Here is a 22,537-nt window from a genome sequence, read left to right as displayed (position 1 = left end):
CCTAGATTCTCATTCTTCAGCAAAATGGTAAAAATTACACCCCTAAACTTTATAAATTCCTAGTTTTTGTGATAATTACCAATTTTTTTTACCTAATGTAATTTTGTTAATTTCTAGTGTAATTAGTGTTAAATTGTTAGTATTTTATGCATGTATAACCTAGATTGATGCTATTTAACATGATTTGAAGCCAAAAACTTCAAAATTTTTAGAAATCTAGGGTTTGTGTTCTTGAGCAATTTGGGGCTTTTAGATATAAACAGATTATGGCCGATTTTTGTCATGAATTATTGCTAAATTGAGTAGTGTAACATGTTTAGATAGTTAAATGATCCAAACATTGATCCTAAACATGATTTTTAGAGATTAAAGTGGACTTTTTAAGTCCAAAATTCATGAACTTGATTAATTTGATATATTTGCCATTTGAGACTTGTTTAATTATTAGTAATGACTATTTTGACATGTTATTTGAGTTAAATGCTTATGAATTTTGTATACATTTTCATATGTGCTTATTTGAAAAGTGTAGAATTGTGAAAAATTGTGAAAATGTGTATAAGTTTAATTTTGATTTAACATGTTATAGTGATTGTTTTAAGTTGTTATTTTGCTAACACTAATGCATATTTGGATGCACAAATTTTGTGTTTAATGTGTTTTGCAGAAAGCCGATACTGGAGGTTCAGGAGCATCATCATCTAGACGACCAGCACCAGCACCAGAACCAGAACCAGAAATGCAACACAAACAACAACCACAACAGGAACAACAACAATAGCCTGATCAGCACGTACCTTATTATGATCCGGTACAGTTTGTTGATGAATTCATAGTATTCCCAATGAGGCCGCCAGTAGAATTCCCAACGATTCCTGAGCACACTCTACATCCTAATCTGAGATTTGATAGGAGAAGGAGAGATTACGAGACATATCAAAGGAACAAATTCAAATTGGTAACAAAAAATGTAGAGGTGCCAAGGGTAATCGATTGGATCCCTTTGGAAACAGTCCATCTAGCTGACCGTGTTAGACAGCTTTTGGTACAAAGGTATTGCAGTTCTTTTTTTACAGATTGGGAACGTCATTTCATCATTCGTAGACCTGTATATAAGGAATGGTGTGTTGAGTTGATGAGTACTGTATCACTTGATACAAATATAGTTAGAATAGATGATAGAAGATTTCTTAGGTTTATCCTTGGCGGTAGGATGTACAGAATGTCCATGCTGGACATGGCCAGGGCCTTACAGATATATACTCCTGGTGAGTTGCTATTACCCGATTGTACAAATTTGATTCATTATGGTGAAAGGGTAGATAGTAACTTTGACGCTGACACCATTTGGAGGCGTATGTCACATTTTGATGTTTTTACACGAGCAGGAGGACACTCCTATACACATATTGACAGAGCCGAGCTTCATATTATTCATAGATTTTTGGCTAACTCAATTACACAGAGAGGTCACAATAAAGAAAAAATTACCTTACATGATTTATTCTACCTAAAGTGTATTCGGGATCCTAGAAGCTTTGTCAATATCCCTTACTGTGTTGCTTTTTATTTATCTAAAATGGTAGAGGGAATGCAGGACGGGAGTATAATAGGAGGAGGTATTTTTATTACTCTCATTGGAGAGTATTTAGGTATTGATAGGAACCAAGGGGGTCCATTACAGCTTTGTAGAGAACAGGTTGAGCCCTTAGGATTGAAAGTTTATGTGGGTGCTAAGGTATTGAAAAGTAGACGTAACCAGGCAGTACCCTATGAGGGATTTCATCCTCAGGTAGAGAGAGGCTCAGACGAGGAAATGGAGGAGGCGGAAGACATTAGGGATGTCTTTCGAGATGCTATTCTTGACGTCCACGTTTGTATAGATGAGGAAGCAATGACGAACGTGGCCAGACATAGTATGTATGAGCAGTGGAACTCTGAGCGAGTATACGAGGATTATAGGTGATGCCAACACGATAGCTGGGTAGTTCATCAGCACCAAATCATGAGCCAGCTATCATATCAGGTACCAAATAACTATGTACCTACTCGACCTGCTCATTTTCCGCCACACAGCTGTAGTGACCCGAACTTTTCCATGTTTATATATATATATTATGAAATTAATATTTACATGATTAAGTGTTTCCAACATGTTAAGCAATCAAACTTGTTAAGACTTGATTAATTGAAATAGGTTTCATATAGACAATTGACCACCCAAGTTGACCGGTGATTCAAAAACGTTAAAACTTGTAAAAACTATATGATGACATATATATGGATATATATATAGTTGACATGATATTATGATAAGTAAACATATCATTAAGTATATTAACAATGAACTACATATGTAAAAACAAGACTACTAACTTAATGATTTTTAAACGAGACATATATGTAACGATTATCGTTGTAACGACATTTAATGTATATATATATCATATTAAGAGATATTCATACATCATAATATCATGATAATATAATAATTTAAAATCTCATTTGATATTATAAACATTGGGTTAACAACATTTAACAAGATCGTTAACCTAAAGGTTTCAAAACAACACTTACATGTAACGACTAACGATGACTTAACGACTCAGTTAAAATGTATATACATGTAGTGTTTTAATATGTATTTACACACTTTTGAAAGACTTCAAGATACTTATCAAAATACTTCTACTTAACAAAAATGCTTACAATTACATCCTCGTTCAGTTTCATCAACAATTCTACTCGTATGCACCCGTATTCGTACTCGTACAATACACAGCTTTTAGATGTATGTACTATTGGTATATACACTCTAATGATCAGCTTTTAGCAGCCCATGTGAGTCACCTAACACATGTGGGAACCATCATTTGGCAACTAGCATGAAATATCTCATAAAATTACAAAAATATGAGTAATCATTCATGACTTATTTACATGAAAACAAAATTGCATATCCTTTATATCTAATCCATACACCAACGACCAAAAACACCTACGAACACTTTCATTCTTCAATTTTCTTCATCTAATTGATCTCTCTCAAGTTCTATCTTCAAGTTCTAAGTGTTCTTCATAAATTCTACAAGTTCTAGTTATATAAAATCAAGAATACTTTCAAGTTTGCTAGCTCACTTCCAATCTTGTAAGGTGATCATCCAACCTCAAGAAATCTTTGTTTCTTACAGTAGGTTATCATTCTAATACAAGGTAATAATCATATTCAAACTTTTGTTCAATTTCTATAACTATAACAATCTTATTTCAAGTGATGATCTTACTTGAACTTGTTTTCGTGTCATGATTCTGCTTCAAGAACTTCGAGCCATCCAAGGATCCGTTAAAGCTAGATCCATTTTTCTCTTTTCCAGTAGGTTTATCCAAGGAACTTAAGGTAGTAATGATGTTCATAACATCATTCAATTCATACATAAAAAGCTATCATATTCGAAGTGGTAAACTAGTAATCACCAGAACATAGTTTAGTTAATTCTAAACTTGTTCGCAAATAAAGTTAATTCTTCTAACTACACTTTTAAAATCAACTATACACATGATCTATATCTATATTATATGCTAACTTAATGATTTAAAACACGGAAACACGATAAACACCATAAAACCGGATTTACGCCATCGTAGTTACAACCGGGGGCTGTTTTGGTTTGGATAATTAAAAACTATGAAAAACTTTGATTTAAAAGCTATACTTCTGGGAAAATGATTTTTCTTATGAACATGAAACCATATCCAAAAATCATGGTTAAACTCAAAGTGAAAGTATGTTTTTCAAAACAGTCATCAAGATGTCGTTCTTTCGACGGAAATGACTACCTCTTTCAAAAACGACTTGTAACTTGTATTTCCGACTATAAACCTATACCTTTTCTGTTTAGTTTCATAAATTAAAGTTCAATACGAAACCGTGGCCGCTTAAATCACTTAAAACGGATTAGAAACGAAGAAATGGCGAGCAAAACAAAATTGGTAAAAACTACTCATTTTAGCTACGTGAAATTTGGTAACAAATCTATTCCAACCATAAATTAATCAACTTGTATTGTATATTATGTAATCTTGAGATACCATAGATACGTATACAATGTTTCGACCTATCATGTCGACACATCTATATATATTTCGAAACAACCATAGACACTCTATATGTGAATGTTGGAGTTAGCTATACAGGGTTGAGGTTGATTCCAAAATATATATAGTTTGAGTTGTGATCAATACTGAGATATGTATACACTGGGTCGTGGATTAATTCAAGATAATATATATCGATTTTTTATGTACATCTAACTGTGGACAACTAGTTGTAGGTTACTAACGAGGACAGCTGACTTAATAAACTTAAAACATCAAAATGTATTAAAAGTGTTGTAAATATATTTTGAACATACTTTGATATATATGTACATATTTGTTATAGGTTCGTGAATCGACCAGTGGCCAAGTCTTACTTCCCGACGAAGTAAAAAAATCTGTGAAAGTGAGTTATAGTCCCACTTTTAAAATCTAATATTTTTGGGATGAGAATACATGCAGGTTTTATAAATGATTTACAAAATAGACACAAGTACGTGAAACTACATTCTATGGTTGAATTATCGAAATCGAATATGCCTTTTTTTATTAAGTCTGGTAATCTAAGAATTAGAGAACAGACACCCTAATTGACGCGAATCCTAAAGATAGATCTATTGGGCCTAACAAACCCCATCCAAAGTATCGAATGCTTTAGTACTTCGAAATTTATATCATATCCGAAGGGTGTCCCGGAATGATGGGGATATTCTTATATATGCATCTTGTTAATGTCGGTTACCAGGTGTTCACCATATGAATGATTTTTATCTCTATGTATGGGATGTGTATTGACATATGAAATCTTGTGGTCTATTATTATGATTTGATAATATATAGGTAAAACTTATAACTCACCAACATTTTTGTTGACGTTTTAAGCATGTTTATTCTCAGGTGATTATTAAGAGCTTCCGCTGTTGCATACTTAAATAAGGACGAGATTTGGAGTCCATGCTTATATGATATTGTGTAAAACCTGCATTCAAGAAACTTATTTCGTTGTAACATATTTGTATTGTAAACCATTATGTAATGGTCGTGTGTAAACAGGATATTTTAGATTATCATTATTTGATAATCTACGTAAATCTTTTTAAACCTTTATTGATGAAATAAAGGTTATGGTTTGTTTTAAAATGAATGCAGTCTTTGAAAAACGTCTCATATAGAGGTCAAAACCTCGCAACGAAATCAATTAATATGGAACGTTTTTAATCAATAAGAACGGGATATTTCAGTTGGTATCCGAGCGTTAGTCTTAGAGAACCAGAAAATTTGCATTAGTGTGTCTTATCGAGTTTGTTAGGATGCATTAGTGAGTCTGGACTTCGACCGTGTTTTCTTTAAAAATGATTGCTTAACATTTTTGTTGGAAACTATATATTATTAACATGTATATATTATGTGATATATTAATCTCTTAACATGTTTGATATTGTGTGATAGATGTCTACCTCTAGCACAAATCCCATTGACTCACCTAATAATAACGAAGAGTCGAATATATATTGGACTGATTCACAAGTTCCCGAAGAAGAACCGGAAGAAGAATCAGAACCGGAAGAAGAATCAGAACCGGAAGAGGAGGAACCGGTGGGGGAAATAATAAAACGGTTAAGTAAAAGAAAATCCTCAACCAACTGACCAAAGTTAATTATGGTCAATGGTGTTTCCGCCAAGGAAGCAAAATATTGGGAGGATTACCAATTCTCCGATGAATCGGATTCCGACGAGAATTCCGATGATGTTATAGAAATTACCCCAACTGAATTTAAAAAGGCAAAAGAAAATAATAAGGGAAAGGGCATAAAAATAGAGAAATCTAATTCCAACCCCGATGAACTTTGTATGTATCGTCAACCCCCGAAGCCCTTAAGTTGTAACAATGACCTGGGAACCTCTAAACCACCAGGTTTTTCTAAACCGTTGTGGAAAACGACAGCTCGTATTAGGGGAACATCATATATCCCTAGAAACTTGGCAAAACGAACCAAAACCGAAGAAGAAGAAGAAGAAGAAGAAGAAACGATCAAGTCGGAATAAGATAGTTGTATTCGTGTGGTGTAATATATGTAATATAGTGTGCTTATGCTTTATGATATATTTAAAAATTGCTTGTATTAATAAGTATTTTTTTTATGAATCTAACTCTTGTCTATTTTACAGTATAAAAACACAAAATGGATAGACAACCCAATATTTTAAGAGACCTACCCGGAGACATGATTGATGAAATCTTGTCTAGAGTCGGTCAGAATTCTTCGGCACAACTATTTACGGCGAAATCAGTTTGTAAGACATTCGAAGAACGTTCCAAGAATGTCTTGGTTTATAAGAGACTTTCGTTTGAAAGATGGGGGATATCACATTGGGAAACCCATAAGTTACGATGTGTTTACTTTGACGAATATATTGCGGGGAACCCAAATGCTATTTTACGCAACGGGTTAAGAAATTATTTTGACTCAATGTATCCGAATATAGGACTTCCTGATTTAGAAAAAGCGGCTAACATGCAACATAAAGAAGCATGCTATGCTTACGGGTTAGTAATGTTCGCTTCTCACCAAAGTGAGAAAAAGAACATCGGGCTACAACTATTAAACAAAACGTTCCCACAAGTGACGGAGTCGGTAATTGGGGTAAGAAATGAGGTTTTTAGGTTATTACGAGACTATTGGTCATTACGTAACCCTCGTCCCTTTGACGACGTTACAACACGCTGTCTTATCAACGGCCATAACGGTTATATTCCACAAGACCAAGGATGGGAAGTAGTCCTAGTAAAACCAGAATGCATGACTTGTTTCTGGACGTATGAATTACGTGTCTTTATTGCCTTTGCTGAACGACTTGTGTACTAGCTAGAATTATCTTCACAACTATCTTGTATCAAAGTTATTGTGTGCTATATTTCATGCTTTATGTAAAATAATCGGTATTGTAAGTTTGTAAAATATTGTATAAAAGTTTGAACGCGAAATATTATTATAATCAGTTTTTCATATAGAATTGTAATAGTTGAATTGTATATTAGCTACTAAGTATGAACTTAACGGGTAGGTACTACCCGAATTTAAACTTATAAAACGCTAATATGAAGAAAAAGCTTTTATAAATGAGTTCATATTATGCTACGAAATACTATCAACTACTCTTAATATTCTGTATGATTAACTTGTTCCATTTGAATATTTTGAAGGAAATGGCACCGACTACTCGACACACCGTGAATACGAATGAAGAGGAATTCTGTACTTTTCTAGCTTCAAACATAGCCGCAGTACAGGCTGCGCTACATACCAACAATAACCTTGGATCTAGCAGTACAGGAAATCGTGTAGGATGCACCTACAAAGAATTTCTCTGCCTGCAAACCTTTGAAATTTGGTGGAACCGAAGGACCGATCGGATTGAAACGGTGGACCGAGAAGGTCGAATCGGTGTTTGCCATAAGTAAGTGTACTGAAGAGGACAAAGTGAAGTACGCTACGCATACCTTCACAGGTTCTGCGTTAACATGGTGGAATACCTATCTAGAGCAAGTGGGACAAGATGATGCGTACGCACTACCGTGGTCAGCATTCAAGCATTTGATGAACGAGAAGTACCTTCCCAGAACCGAGGTCAATAAGGTCAAGACAGAACTTAGAGGGTTACGAACCCAAGGATTTGATATTACCACATAAGACGATTCACAGAATTGTGCCTATTGTGTCCGGGAGCGTTCGAAGATGAGGAAGAGAAGATCGACGCGTTTGTGAAAGGTTTACCGGAAAGAATCCAAGAAGATATAAGTTCACACGAGCCCGCCTCCATACAACAGGCATGTAGAATGGCTCACAAACTAGTGAACCAGATTGAGGAATGAATTAAAGAACAGACAGCTGAAGAGGCCAATGTGAAGCAAGTCAAAAGAAAGTGGGAGGAAAACGGTGATAAGAATCACCAATACAACAACAACAGCAATTACAATAATAATCGCAACAATTATCCCAACAATCGCAACATCAATCGCAACTACAACAAACGGCCCAACAACAACAACAACAACAACAACAGCAACTACAACAATCATCCCAACAACAATCACAATCGCAACAACAACAACAACAATCAGAAGCAGCTATGCCAAAGGTGTGAAAAGTATCACTCGGGGTTCTGCACCAAATTTTGCAACAAGTGTAAAAGAAATGGTCATAGTGTAAGACCCGAGTATTCGTAGTGTACATATGTGTATATAAGTGTATTGTGCGGTACTTGGATCGGGGTTTGGTTGTATATATTTTAAAAGGCAAAAGAAGCTGGACTGGGAGGGTTGCACGCCGCGCGGCCTAGTGGCGCGCCGCGCCATCTGTCTGTGACAGAATCCTCTTTTCCTTTTAATTAGACAATTGGAGGGCATTTTGGTCAATTCACTTTGGAGCCCGAATTTAATACCTTGGATCAGTTTTGGAGCTTCATTCACTCCACTTCCAACAACCTTATCCTCTCAAATTCAATTTCTAGTGAGAGAGTGCATCCTTGAGTGAGAAAGCTTCATTAGAGCTTGAAGGAGGTTGAATCGGGTCTTGGTGCAAGTTCTAAAGTCGTTCATCTAGTCGATAGCTACGTGGTGATTGTGTTGGTAAGTTATAAAACCCAATTTCCTACTTTAATTGCATTAGGGGTTAGGGTTTGGGTTATTAAGACTCATAAAACCCATTTGCTAGTAAATTAGGGGTTTCTTGGGGAATTTGGGTCATGAAGACTCAAGGATGACCAATTAGGGTTTTCAAAGTGTTAAATTAGATTATGAACCTAAATTGGTTAGTTTAGGTACTAGAACACCTTAATGATATGTGAATGGGTGTTATTTGGGTTTGGATGACCCAAATGAGTGTGTTGACCTTGAAATGGGTCAAATGGGTCTTTAATGACCTAAGTGGCCTTGCATGTATGAAAACGAGTTAACTTTGTGGTTAAAAGTGTGTAAATACCTTAATTGGCTAAAGTTAGGGTTTTTGGTGAAGTTAACCCATTATTAGGGTTAAAGGTGCAAAATGGGTCGGGATTGCACTTAGGGTCAAAAGACTCTAGATTGTTAAGTGAGTTGCTTGACCGACTTGAGTTGTGAATTGATTATGTGCTAAAATGGAATAGGTACGTTACATTGACGTTGCAAGTGCGGTTATCTTACACGAAGACTTCGAGGTGAGTGGAATAATTATATGCGTATGTATATAATGTATCTATTTGTTGTAGCGTGAAAGGTGTAGTGTCGAGGTGTTAAGACACCACGTTTCACGTGAAGAGTGTAGCATCGAGGTGTTAAGATGCCACTCGGGTGTAGCATCGAGGTTTTAAGATGCCACCTAGGAGTGTAGTGTCGAGGTGTTAAGACACCACTCCGTAAAAATAATGAGTGAAGCATCGAGGTGTTAAGATGCCACTCGGGGTGAAGTGCCGAGGTGTTAAGGTGCAACCCTAGGGGTTAGTGGTGCGAGGTGTTAAGTGCCCTAACGGATGTTGTGAACACCGATGGCGTTTTCGCGAGCGCCGTTCCCTTGTACTATTGGTTAACCATGGTTATTTGTGTTGTAAGCATATTATATTATTCGAGTTATATTTATATGCGGTTGTTATGCTAGCTTGTGGTATTGGAGATTTATAGCTTGATATTGCGACGATAAGCTAATGTTGTTTGCTAGCATGTTTGGGTTTGTGTAAGTGTATGCAAGTAGGTATAATTATATATGTATTCGTATAATTATTGCATTCACTAAGCTTTGCTTACCCTCTCGTTTCTTACCATTTTATAGGTTCGGTTTTGGACAAGGGTAAGGGCATCGTTTTGGACTAGAGATCCCGCTTGATGCTAGGGGACGCTTTTGGCTTTAGTAGCTCTTGGAGTATGACCGATAGTTGGGTAGTTTAATCCCAAACGCCATGCTCATTGTGTAGTTTGGAACTTAAACTTTTTGGTGGTCGAAACTCGTAAATTGTACTAAACTCGTAAAACGGCCGATGTGGGCCCCGCTTGTAAAACTTTAATTTTATGTTTGAAACATGTTAGTTTTACATATTTGGTAGTATGGTAAAAAGCGTTTTGTCTAAAAGTGCCGGGAACTAGTCAATCTTTTCGCGGTTAAAAAGTCTCGGGGACAGCCAGATATGGCGCGGCGCGCGGGCCATATGGCGCGGCGCGCCGATGGTCTGCAACAGAAATTTTTTTTTATTTCGTATTTTCACAAGGTTTTTGTCGGGTGTTGGTTTGGGTTGTTACAAGTGGTATCAGAGCATGGTCTAAGGGATATAGGTGACTTGAGATAGGTGCCTAGACTTAGACTTTTTGTGTGCGCGTTTATGCGGGACTTGTAGGACTTTGGGTCGGATCGGGATTGGTTTGTGCATAGGTTTATGTAAACTAATCATGTGCTATTTGTTATGTATGTTTAGCGAGCATCGAGCGAGATGGGCGTTGTACTAGCAAGCTAATGCGACGTGCTCGCGTAACAATGATTAGCTACCATTGTTACGGGTTCAAATCGTGTCAAACCAGCGATGTACGACGATTGTTGAGCAAGATGGGGTAGTGTGGTGTATATGTATATACTTATGTGTTAAATCCTTTTCGTCTCGTTGTTTAATCTATTCCGTCTTATAGAATGAAGATGAGAAACGGGCATGATATCAACGGCGGAGGTACTAGTGAAGAAGTCGAGTTTACGGCCAAGGTTGAGGCCATTTTGAAAAGGCATCATGAAGCTTTTCTCGAGGACGTTAAGAAGATGTTCCTAGATACGATTGACGAGCAATTAGTCAATGTGGTAAAGGAGCAAGTTAAGGCCGTTCTTCGCGAAGATAATGTGGGAAGACGGGACTTTTTCTATAAGAATTTCAAGGACTCTCAACCTCCCTCTTTTGATGGTGAAAGAGATCCTCTTAAGAGCGCCCGTTGGATCTCCGATATGGAGGGGGCCTTCCATACTTGTGAATGTCCTCTCGAAAAGAGGACAAGGTACGGGTGTAGTATGTTGAGGGGCGATGCCAAGTTGTGGTGGGACGCAAAGCTCCAGGTTTATGGTGAAGAGCAATGCATGGAATTCACTTGGGATGAATTCAAGTCCGAATTTTTCAAGGAATACCGAACTTCGGCCGATCTTACTAGGCTTAAGGACGAGTTACGTTCCTTGAGGCAAGGGTCGATGGATTTGAACACTCTCAAATCCGTGTTTTTGTCCAAGACCCAATTTTGCCCGGAGTACGTCGGGAATGATAAAATGTTGAAGGAAGATTTCTATCGAACCTTGAACGACAATTATCAAGATAAGATTAGTGTGAACGTAGTGAAAAGCTTTGATGAGTTGTTTGACATGGCCAAAGGTTTCGAGTCGCTCATCTTAAGAAAGAGTGGTTTTACTTTTGGCAAGAGAAAAAGTGAAGGTTCGAGCTATTCAAACTTTTCGAACAAAAAGAACAAGAAAAGTTCCGAAAGTGTCAATAGCATGAGGAAGGGCGCTTCCGGTGGTTTTACTTTTACGTGCTATAATTGTGGGCAAGCGAGTCATATGGCTCGTGATTGTCCAAAACCATCTTTCGGAAACAAGCTCACTTGTTTTAATTGCGGTAAAGAAGGGCATAAGAAGCCGGAGTGTCCCGATTTGCGCAACGATAATGTTAAGCGTCTAGAGAAGGCGGCGGGTACGGCTAGGGGTCGCAACTATTTGATGACCAATGATGAGGCCAAGCAATCCAATGAAGTCGTCTCAGGTACTTTCATAGTTAACTCTAATCCGGCACGGATACTTTTTGATAGTGGGGCTAATTTGTCCTTTGTGTCGCCTCGATTTGTGCCTAAGTTAAATAAACCGCTAGTTAAGTTAAGTCATCCGGTAGAAGTTGAAATAGCGGATGGCAAGACGGCGCTAGTGGTTGAGGTGTGTATGAATTGTAATGTTGTATTTGGTTCCGAAACGTTTAAGATCGATCTTATTCCGATGACTTTGGGTGATTTTGATATTGTTATTGGTATGGATTGGCTCGATCTTAATAGAGCCGATATTGCATGCCATGATAAATTCATTCGGGTGAAGACCCCAAGAGGGGGAGAGTTAATTATTCATGGTGATAAGCGAAGGAGACCGGTGCCGATATGCACTTTTGCACGGGCACGTCGTTTTGTTGTTACCGGTGGCATGGCTTTCCTTGCTCATGTTGTTGATACTCGCAATGAGCCACCACCTATTCGTGAAATTCCGGTTGTTAGTGAATTCGAAGACGTCTTTCCGGACGAATTACCGGGTGTTCCGGCGGAAAGACAAGTTGAGTTTCGTATTGAGTTGGTTCCGGGAGCTACTCCCATTGCTAAAACTCCTTATCGTTTAGCACCAACGGAAATGCAAGAGTTGTTAAATCAAACCCAAGAGTTGCTCGAGAAGGGTTTTATTCGACCGAGTGCTTCGCCATGGGGCGCTCCGGTGTTATTTGTGAAGAAGAAAGATGGTAGTATGCGTATGTGCATTGATTACCGTGAGTTGAATAAAGTGACGATCAAGAATCGTTATCCGTTACCTAGGATCGACGATTTGTTTGATCAACTTCAAGGTGCAACGTATTTCTCTAAAATCGACCTACGGTCCGGCTATCACCAAATGCGGGTCCGTGAGGAAGATATTGAGAAAACGGCTTTTCGAACGCGTTATGGGCATTTTGAGTTTGTGGTAATTCCTTTTGGTCTTACGAATGCACCGGCGGCATTCATGGATCTTATGAACCGAGTGTGCCAACCTATGTTGGACAAGTCGGTAATAGTGTTCATTGACGACATACTAGTCTACTCGAAAAGTATGAACGAACATGAACATCATTTGCGTGAAGTATTGAAGACGCTACGAAAGGAGAAGTTGTATGCAAAGTTCTCCAAATGTGAATTTTGGCTAAGGGAAGTTCAATTCCTTGGTCATATCGTGAACAAAAACGGTATTCAAGTAGATCCGGGGAAGATCGAGACGGTGAAGAGTTGGGGACGACCGACTACGCCTACGGAAATCTGAAGTTTTCTCGGATTGGCCGGTTATTATCGTCGGTTTATCCAAGACTTTTCTAAGATTGCTTCTCCATTGACGAAGTTGACGAGAAAGAATGCTAGGTTTAATTGGGAGAACGAGCAAGAGATTGCTTTTCAATTGTTAAAAGAGAAGTTGTGTCAAGCTCCGGTGTTAGTGTTACCGGAAGGTGTTGAAGACATGGTGGTTTATTGTGATGCTTCCTTAAATGGTCTCGGGTGTGTTCTAATGCAAAGAGGTAAGGTCATCGCTTATGCCTCTCGACAATTAAAGGAACATGAAACGAGGTATCCGACTCATGATCTTGAGTTGGCGGCGGTAGTGCATGCGTTGAAAATTTGGCGCCATTACTTGTATGGTGTCAAGTGTACGATTTATTCGGATCATAAGAGTTTGAAACATCTCTTTAATCAACGAGATTTGAATTATCGCCAACGTAGGTGGATGGATGTGGTGAAAGACTACGATTGTGAAATACTTTATCATCCGGGTAAGGCGAATGTGGTCGCGGATGCATTGAGTCGAAAGAGTCAACATCCGGCGATAAAAGTGGGGTCGTTACGTTTGATTATTACCAACGATTTTCTTGAAAAGCTTGGTGAGATTCAAATAGAGGCTTATGTTCACAACAAGCATACGGAGCGAATCGTGGGCCAATCGGAGTTTATTACTATGGGTCCGCGTGGGTTGTTGTCCTTTCAAGGAAGGGTGTGGGTGCCTAAGATGGGTGATTACCGACAGGTGCTACTTGATGAAGCACATAAGTCAAAATATTCCATTCATCCGGGCGCGACGAAAATGTACCTTGACTTGAAGAAAGATTATTGGTGGCCGGGCATGAAGCGTGATGTTGTGAAGTATGTTGAGCAATGCGTCACGTGTTTGCAAGTAAAAGCCGAACACCAAAAACCGTATGGTAAATTACAACCGTTAGAAATCCCGAAATGGAAATGGGAGCACATTACCATGGATTTCATTACAAAGTTACCTAAAACGGTGAGAACCCAATTCGATTCGATTTGGGTTATAGTTGACCGATTGACAAAAAGCGCTTTGTTTCTTCCCATTAAAGAAGCGTTATCGTCGGAGACCTTGGCTAAGTTGTTTATCAAGGAAGTGGTCTCTCGACATGGGGTTCCTATATCTATTATTTCGGATCGAGATACCCGTTTTACATCTCGGTTTTGGGAAAAGTTTCATGAAGATATGGGTACGAAATTGAAGTTGAGCACGGCGTATCATCCTCAAACGGACGGTCAAACCGAACGTACGAATCAAACTTTGGAAGATATGCTACGAGCGTGCATCATTGACTTCGGTGGTAGTTGGGATGAGCATTTGCCTTTGGTGGAATTCTCGTACAATAATAGTTATCATACTAGTATCGGGATGCCACCTTACGAAATGCTTTATGGGCGTAGGTGTCGAACTCCCGTTTGTTGGGGAGAAGTGGGTCAACGAGAGATCAGGAGTACCGATTTGGTTTTGGAGACGAACAACAAGATTGATATTATTCGGGAACATTTGAAGAAGGCTCAGGATAGGCAAAAGTCGTATGCCGACAAACGTAGGCGAACGATCGAATTTCAAGAAGGCGACATGGTGATGCTTAAAGTTTCGCCATGGAAGGGTATTATTCGATTTCGAAAACGGGAAAAGTTAGCTCCTCGGTTTATTGGGCCATTCAAGGTTTTAGCTCGTGTTGGTGAAGTTGCATATCGATTGGAATTACCCGAAGAGCTTGCGGGGATCCATAATACATTTCATGTTTCCCACCTCCGTAAGTATCTTGCGGATGATTCCTCATGGATGCCTTTAGACGAGATCGAGCTAAACAACAAGTTAGAATATGTCGAGGAACCGATTGCTATCCTTGACGAGAAGGTGAAAATGTTGAGAAATAAAGAGGTGAAAACTTTCAAGGTTCAATGGCGACGAAGTAAAGGTTCCGAGTTCACTTGGGAACCCGAAGAGTTCGTGTTGGTTTATCTTCCCTCGTGTCATGCGGCTTGGATTGTGAGGACGTAATCCGAATAAGTGGGGGAGAGTTGTAAGACCCGAGTATTCGTAGTGTACATATGTGTATATAAGTGTATTGTGCGGTACTTGGATCGGGGTTTGGTTGTATATATTTTAAAAGGCAAAAGAAGCTGGACTGGGAGGGTTGCGCGCCGCGCGGCCTAGTGGCGCGCCGCGCCATCTGTCTGTGACAGAATCCTCTTTTCCTTTTAATTAGACAATTGGAGGGCATTTTGGTCAATTCACTTTGGAGCCCGAATTTAATACCTTGGATCAGTTTTGGAGCTTCATTCACTCCACTTCCAACAACCTTATCCTCTCAAATTCAATTTCTAGTGAGAGAGTGCATCCTTGAGTGAGAAAGCTTCATTAGAGCTTGAAGGAGGTTGAATCGGGTCTTGGTGCAAGTTCTAAAGTCGTTCATCTAGTCGATAGCTACGTGGTGATTGTGTTGGTAAGTTATAAAACCCAATTTCCTACTTTAATTGCATTAGGGGTTAGGGTTTGGGTTATTAAGACTCATAAAACCCATTTGCTAGTAAATTAGGGGTTTCTTGGGGAATTTGGGTCATGAAGACTCAAGGATGACCAATTAGGGTTTTCAAAGTGTTAAATTAGATTATGAACCTAAATTGGTTAGTTTAGGTACTAGAACACCTTAATGATATGTGAATGGGTGTTATTTGGGTTTGGATGACCCAAATGGGTGTGTTGACCTTGAAATGGGTCAAATGGGTCTTTAATGACCTAAGTGGCCTTGCATGTATGAAAACGAGTTAACTTTGTGGTTAAAAGTGTGTAAATACCTTAATTGGCTAAAGTTAGGGTTTTTGGTGAAGTTAACCCATTATTAGGGTTAAAGGTGCAAAATGGGTCGGGATTGCACTTAGGGTCAAAAGACTCTAGATTGTTAAGTGAGTTGCTTGACCGACTTGAGTTGTGAATTAATTATGTGCTAAAATGGAATAGGTACGTTACATTGACGTTGCAAGTGCGGTTATCTTACACGAAGACTTCGAGGTGAGTGGAATAATTATATGCGTATGTATATAATGTATCTATTTGTTGTAGCGTGAAAGGTGTAGTGTCGAGGTGTTAAGACACCACGTTTCACGTGAAGAGTGTAGCATCGAGGTGTTAAGATGCCACTCGGGTGTAGCATCGAGGTGTTAAGATGCCACCTAGGAGTGTAGTGTCGAGGTGTTAAGACACCACTCCGTAAAAATAATGAGTGAAGCATCGAGGTGTTAAGATGCCACTCGGGGTGAAGTGCCGAGGTGTTAAGGTGCCACCCTAGGGGTTAGTGGTGCGAGGTGTTAAGTGCCCTAACGGATGTTGTGAACACCGATGGCGTTTTCGCGAGCGCCGTTCCCTTGTACTATTGGTTAACCATGGTTATTTGTGTTGTAAGCATATTATATTAGTCGAGTTATATTTATATGCGGTTGTTATGCTAGCTTGTGGTATTGGAGATTTATAGCTTGATATTGCGACGATAAGCTAATGTTGTTTGCTAGCATGTTTGGGGTTATGTAAGTGTATGCAAGTAGGTATAATTATATATGTATTCGTATAATTATTGCATTCACTAAGCTTTGCTTACCCTCTCGTTGTTAACCATTTTATAGGTTCGGTTTTGGACAAGGGTAAGGGCATCGTTTTGGACTAGAGATCCCGCTTGATGCTAGGGGATGCTTTTGGCTTTAGTAGCTCTTGGAGTATGACCGATAGTTGGGTAGTTTAATCCCAAACGCCATGCTCATTGTGTAGTTTGGAACTTAAACTTTTTGGTGGTCGAAACTCGTAAATTGTACTAAACTCGTAAAACGGCCGATGTGGGCCCCGCTTGTAAAACTTTAATTTTATGTTTGAAACATGTTAGTTTTACATATTTGGTAGTATGGTAAAAAGCGTTTTGTCTAAAAGTGCCGGGAACTAGTCAATCTTTTCGCGGTTAAAAAGTCCCGGGGACAGCCAGATATGGCGCGGCGCGCCGATGGTCTGCAACAGAAATTTTTTTTTATTTCGTATTTTCACAAGGTTTTTGTCGGGTGTTGGTTTGGGTTGTTACACATAGCGCGGCGAAGTGTGAGGTCTACGGACCAGGGGTTAACAGAACGAAAGGAACAAATGGTGTCGGAACGAGTAATGGCGGAGCAAGTAGTGTTGGAGCAAGTTATGCCAATGTAGTTTGTTATAAATGTGGAAAACCGGGCCACATTATTAGAAATTGCCCGAACCAGGAGAACACGAATGGACAAGGCCGCGGAAGAGTTTTCAATATTAATGCGGCAGAGGCAAGGGAAGACCAGGAGCTTGTTACGGGTACGTTTCTTATTGACAATAAATCTGCTTACGTTTTATTTGATTCGGGTGCGGATAGAAGCTATATGAGTAGAGATTTTTGTGCTAAATTAAGTTGTCCATTGACGCCGTTGGATAGTAAATTTTTACTCGAATTAGCAAACGGTAAATTAATTTCAGCAGATAATATGTGCCGGAATCGAGAAATTAAACTGGGTAGCGAAATATTTAAGATTGATTTGATACCAGTAGAGTTAGGGAGTTTTGATGTAATAGTTGGCATGGACTGGCTGAAGAAGGTGAAAGCAGAGATCGTATGTTATAAAAATGCAATTCGCATTGTACGAGAAGAAGGAGAACCCTTAATGGTGTACGGAGAAAAGGGCAACACGAAGCTACATCTTATTAGTAATTTGAAGGCACAAAAACTAATAAGAAAAGGATTCTATGCTGTTCTAGCACATGTCGAGAAAGTACAAACTGAAGAAAAGAGCATCAATGATGTTTTTGTCACAAAAGAATTTCCAGATGTATTTCCGAAAGAATTACCGAAACTACTTCCACATCGATCTGTTGAATTTCAAATAGATCTTGTACCAGGAGCTGCACCAATAGCTCGTGCTCCTTATAGACTCGCACCCAGCGAGATGAAAGAACTGCAAAGCCAACTGTAAGAACTATTAGAACGTGGTTTCATTCGACCAAGCACATCACCATGGGGAGCTCCTGTTTTGTTTGTCAAGAAGAAGGATGGTACATTTAGGTTGTGTATTGACTACAGAGAGTTGAACAAACTTACCATCAAAAACCATTATCCACTGCCGAGAATTGACGACTTATTTGATCAACTACAAGGCTCATCGGTTTATTCGAAGATCGATTTACGTTCTGGATATCATCAAATGCGAGTAAAGGAGGATGATATTCTAAAAACTGCTTTTAGGACGCGTTATGGTCATTACGAGTTTATGGTTATGCCGTTTGGATTGACTAATGCACCAGCTGTGTTCATGGACTTTATGAACCGAGTGTGTGGGCCATATCTTGACAAGTTTGTCATTGTTTTCATCGATGACATACTTATTTACTCAAAGAATGATCAAGAGCACGAAGAACATTTGAGAAAAGTGCTAGAAGTATTGAGGAAAGAAAAACTGTATGCTAAGTTTTCAAAGTGTGCATTTTGGTTGGAAGAAGTTCAATTCCTCGGTCACATAGTGAACAAAGAAGGTATCCAGGTGGACCCGGCAAAGATCGAAACCGTTGAAAAGTGGGAAACCCCAAAAACTCCGAAGCATATACGTCAATTTTTAGGATTGGCTGGTTACTACAGAAGATTCATCCAAGATTTCTCCAAAATAGCAAAACCCTTGACTGCATTAACGCATAAAGGGAAGAAATTTGAATGGAAGGATGAACAAGAGAAGGCGTTTCAATTATTGAAGAAAAAGCTAACTACGGCACCTATATTGTCATTGCCTGAAGGGAATGATGATTTTGTGATTTATTGTGACGCATCAAAGCAAGGTCTCAGTTGTGTATTAATGCAACGGACGAAGGTGATTGCTTATGCGTCTAGACAATTTAAGATTCACGAGCAAAATTATACGACGCATGATTTGGAATTAGGCGCGGTTGTTTTTGCATTAAAGACTTGGAGACACTACTTATATGGGGTCAAAAGTATTATATATACCTACCACAAAAGTCTTCAACACATATTTAATCAGAAACAACTGAATATGAGGCAGCGTAGGTGGATTGAATTGTTGAATGATTACGACTTTGAGATTCGTTACCACTCGGGGAAGGCAAATGTGGTAGCCGACGCCTTGAGCAGAAAGGACAGAGAACCCATTCGAGTAAAATCTATGAATATAATGATTCACACTAACCTTACTACTCAAATAAAGGAGGCGCAACAAGGAGTTTTAAAAGAGGGAAATTTAAAGGATGAAATACCCAAAGGATCGGAGAAGCATCTTAATATTCGGGAAGACGGAACCCGGTATAGGGCTGAAAGAATTTGGGTACCAAAATTTGGAGATATGAGAGAAATGGTACTTAGAGAAGCTCATAAAACCAGATACTCAATACATCCTGGAACGGGGAAGATGTACAAGAATCTTAAGAAACATTTTTGGTGGCCAGGTATGAAAGCCGATATTGCTAAATATGTAGGAGAATGTTTGACGTATTCTAAGGTCAAAGCTGAACATCAGAAACCATCAGGTCTACTTCAATAACCCGAAATCCCGGAATGGAAATGGGAAAACATTACTATGGATTTCATCACTAAATTGCCAAGGACTGCAAGTGGTTTTGATACTATTTGGGTAATAGTTGATCGTCTCACCAAATCAGCACACTTCCTGCCAATAAGAGAAGATGACAAGATGGAGAAGTTAGCACGACTATATTTGAAGGAAGTCATCTCCAGACATGGAATACCAATCTCTATTATCTCTGATAGGAATGGCAGATTTATTTCAAGATTCTGGCAGACATTACAGCAAGCATTAGGAAATCGTCTAGACATGAGTACTGCCTATCATCCACAAACCGATGGGCAGAGTGAAAGGACGATACAAATGCTTGAAGACATGCTACGAGCATGTGTTATTGATTTCGGAAACAGTTGGGATCGACATCTACCGTTAGCAGAATTTTCCTACAACAATAGCTACCATTCAAGCATTGAGATGGCTCCGTTTGAAGCACTTTATGGTAGAAAGTGCAGGTCTCCGATTTGTTGTAGTGAAGTGGGGGATAGACAGATTACGGGTCCGGAGATAATAAAAGAAACTACTGAGAAGATCATCCAAATTCAACAACGGTTGAAAACCGCCCAAAGTCGACAAAAGAGCTACGCCGACATTAAAAGAAAAGATATAAAATTTGAAATTGGAGAGATGGTCATGCTTAAGGTTGCACCTTGGAAAGGTGTTGTTCGATTTGGTAAACGAGGGAAATTAAATCCAAGGTATATTGGACCATTCAAGATTATTGATCGTGTCGGACCAGTAGCTTAACGACTTGAGTTACCTGATCAACTCGCGGCTTTACATAACACTTTCCACGTCTCGAATTTGAAGAAATGTTTTGCTAAAGAGATCTCACTATTCCATTGGACGAAATCCAAATCAATGAAAAACTTCAATTCATTGAAGAACCCGTTGAAATAATGGATCGTGAGGTTAAGAGACTTAAACAAAACAAGATACTGATTGTTAAGGTTCGATGGAATGCTCGTAGAGGACCCGAGTTCACCTGGGAATGAGAAGATCAGATGAAGAAGAAATACCAGCACTTACTTCCAGAAGATACGTCAACACCTCCTACTGTTTGAAATTTCGGGATGAAATTTATTTAACGGGTAGGTACTGTAGTCACCCGAACTTTTCCATGTTTATACATATATTATGAAATTAATATTTAAATGATTAAGTGTTTCCAACATGTTAAGCAATCAAACTTGTTAAGACTTGATTAATTGAAATAGGTTTCATATAGACAATTGACCACCCAAGTTGACCGGTGATTCACGAACGTTAAAACTTGTAAAAACTATATGATGAAATATATATGGATATATATATAGTTAACATGATATTATGATAAGTAAACATATCATTAAGTATATTAACAATGAACTACATATGTAAAAACAAGACTACTAACTTAATGATTTTTAAACGAGACATATCTGTAATGATTATCGTTGTAACGACATTTAATCTATATATATATATATATATATATATATATATATATATATATATATATATATATATATATATATATATATATATATATATCATATTAAGAGATATTCATACATCATAATATCATGATAATATAATAATTTAAAATCTCATTTGATATTATTAACATTGGGTTAACAACATTTAACAAGATCGTTAACCTAAAGGTTTCAAAACAACACTTACATGTAACGACTAACGATGACTTAACGACTCAGTTAAAATGTATATACATGTAGTGTTTTAATATGTATTCACACACTTTTGAAAGACTTCAAGACACTTATCAAAATACTTCTACTTAACAAAAATGCTTACAATTACATCCTCGTTCAGTTTCATCAACAATTCTACTCGTATGCACCCGTATTCGTACTAGTACAATACACAGCTTTTAGATGTGTGTAATATTGGTATATACACTCCAATGATCAGCTCTTAGCAGCCCATGTGAGTCACCTAACACATGTGGGAACTATCATTTGGCAACTAGCATGAAATATCTCATAAAATTACAAAAATATGAGTAATCATTCATGACTTATTTACATGAAAACAAAATTACATATCCTTTATATCTAATCCATACACCAACGACCAAAAACACCTACAAACACTTTCATTCTTCAATTTTCTTCATCTAATTGATCTCTCTCAAGTTCTATCTTCAAGTTCTAAGTGTTCTTCATAAATTCTACAAGTTCTAGTTACATAAAATCAAGAATACTTTCAAGTTTGCTAGCTCACTTCCAATCTTGTAAGGTGATCATCCAACCTCAAGAAATCTTTGTTTCTTACAGTAGGTTATCATTCTAATACAAGGTAATAATCATATTCAAACTTTGGTTCAATTTCTATAACTATAACAATCTTATTTCAAGTGATGATCTTACTTGAACTTGTTTTCGTGTCATGATTCTGCTTCAAGAACTTCGAGCCATCCAAGGATCCGTTGAAGCTAGATCCATTTTTCTCTTTTCCAGTAGGTTTATCCAAGGAACTTAAGGTAGTAATGATGTTCATAACATCATTCGATTCATACATAAAAAGCTATCATATTCGAAGTGGTAAACTAGTAATCACTAGAACATAGTTTAGTTAATTCTAAACTTGTTCGCAAATAAAGTTAATTCTTCTAACTACACTTTTAAAATCAACTATACACATGATCTATATCTATATGATATGCTAACTTAATGATTTAAAACCCGGAAACATGATAAACACCATAAAATCGGATTTACGCCATCGTAGTTACAAACGGGGGCTGTTTTGGTTTGGATAATTAAAAACTATGAAAAAGTT

At 38.1% G+C, this 22,537-nt stretch overlaps 1 protein-coding gene across 1 annotated transcript in view; it reads right to left on the bottom strand.

The window, feature by feature from the left end:
• LOC139863904 (protein PIN-LIKES 3-like) overlaps window positions 1-22,537 on the bottom strand; it is a 231,987-nt gene that overhangs the window by 100,598 nt on the left and 108,852 nt on the right. The gene's annotated exons all lie outside the window — the stretch shown is intronic.

Source organism: Rutidosis leptorrhynchoides, chromosome 8 (genome assembly GCF_046630445.1).
Source record: "Rutidosis leptorrhynchoides isolate AG116_Rl617_1_P2 chromosome 8, CSIRO_AGI_Rlap_v1, whole genome shotgun sequence".
Lineage (NCBI taxonomy): Eukaryota > Viridiplantae > Streptophyta > Magnoliopsida > Asterales > Asteraceae > Rutidosis > Rutidosis leptorrhynchoides.
Note: the sequence above shows the minus strand (reverse complement) of the source record. Positions and strands in the feature narration are given on the sequence as shown.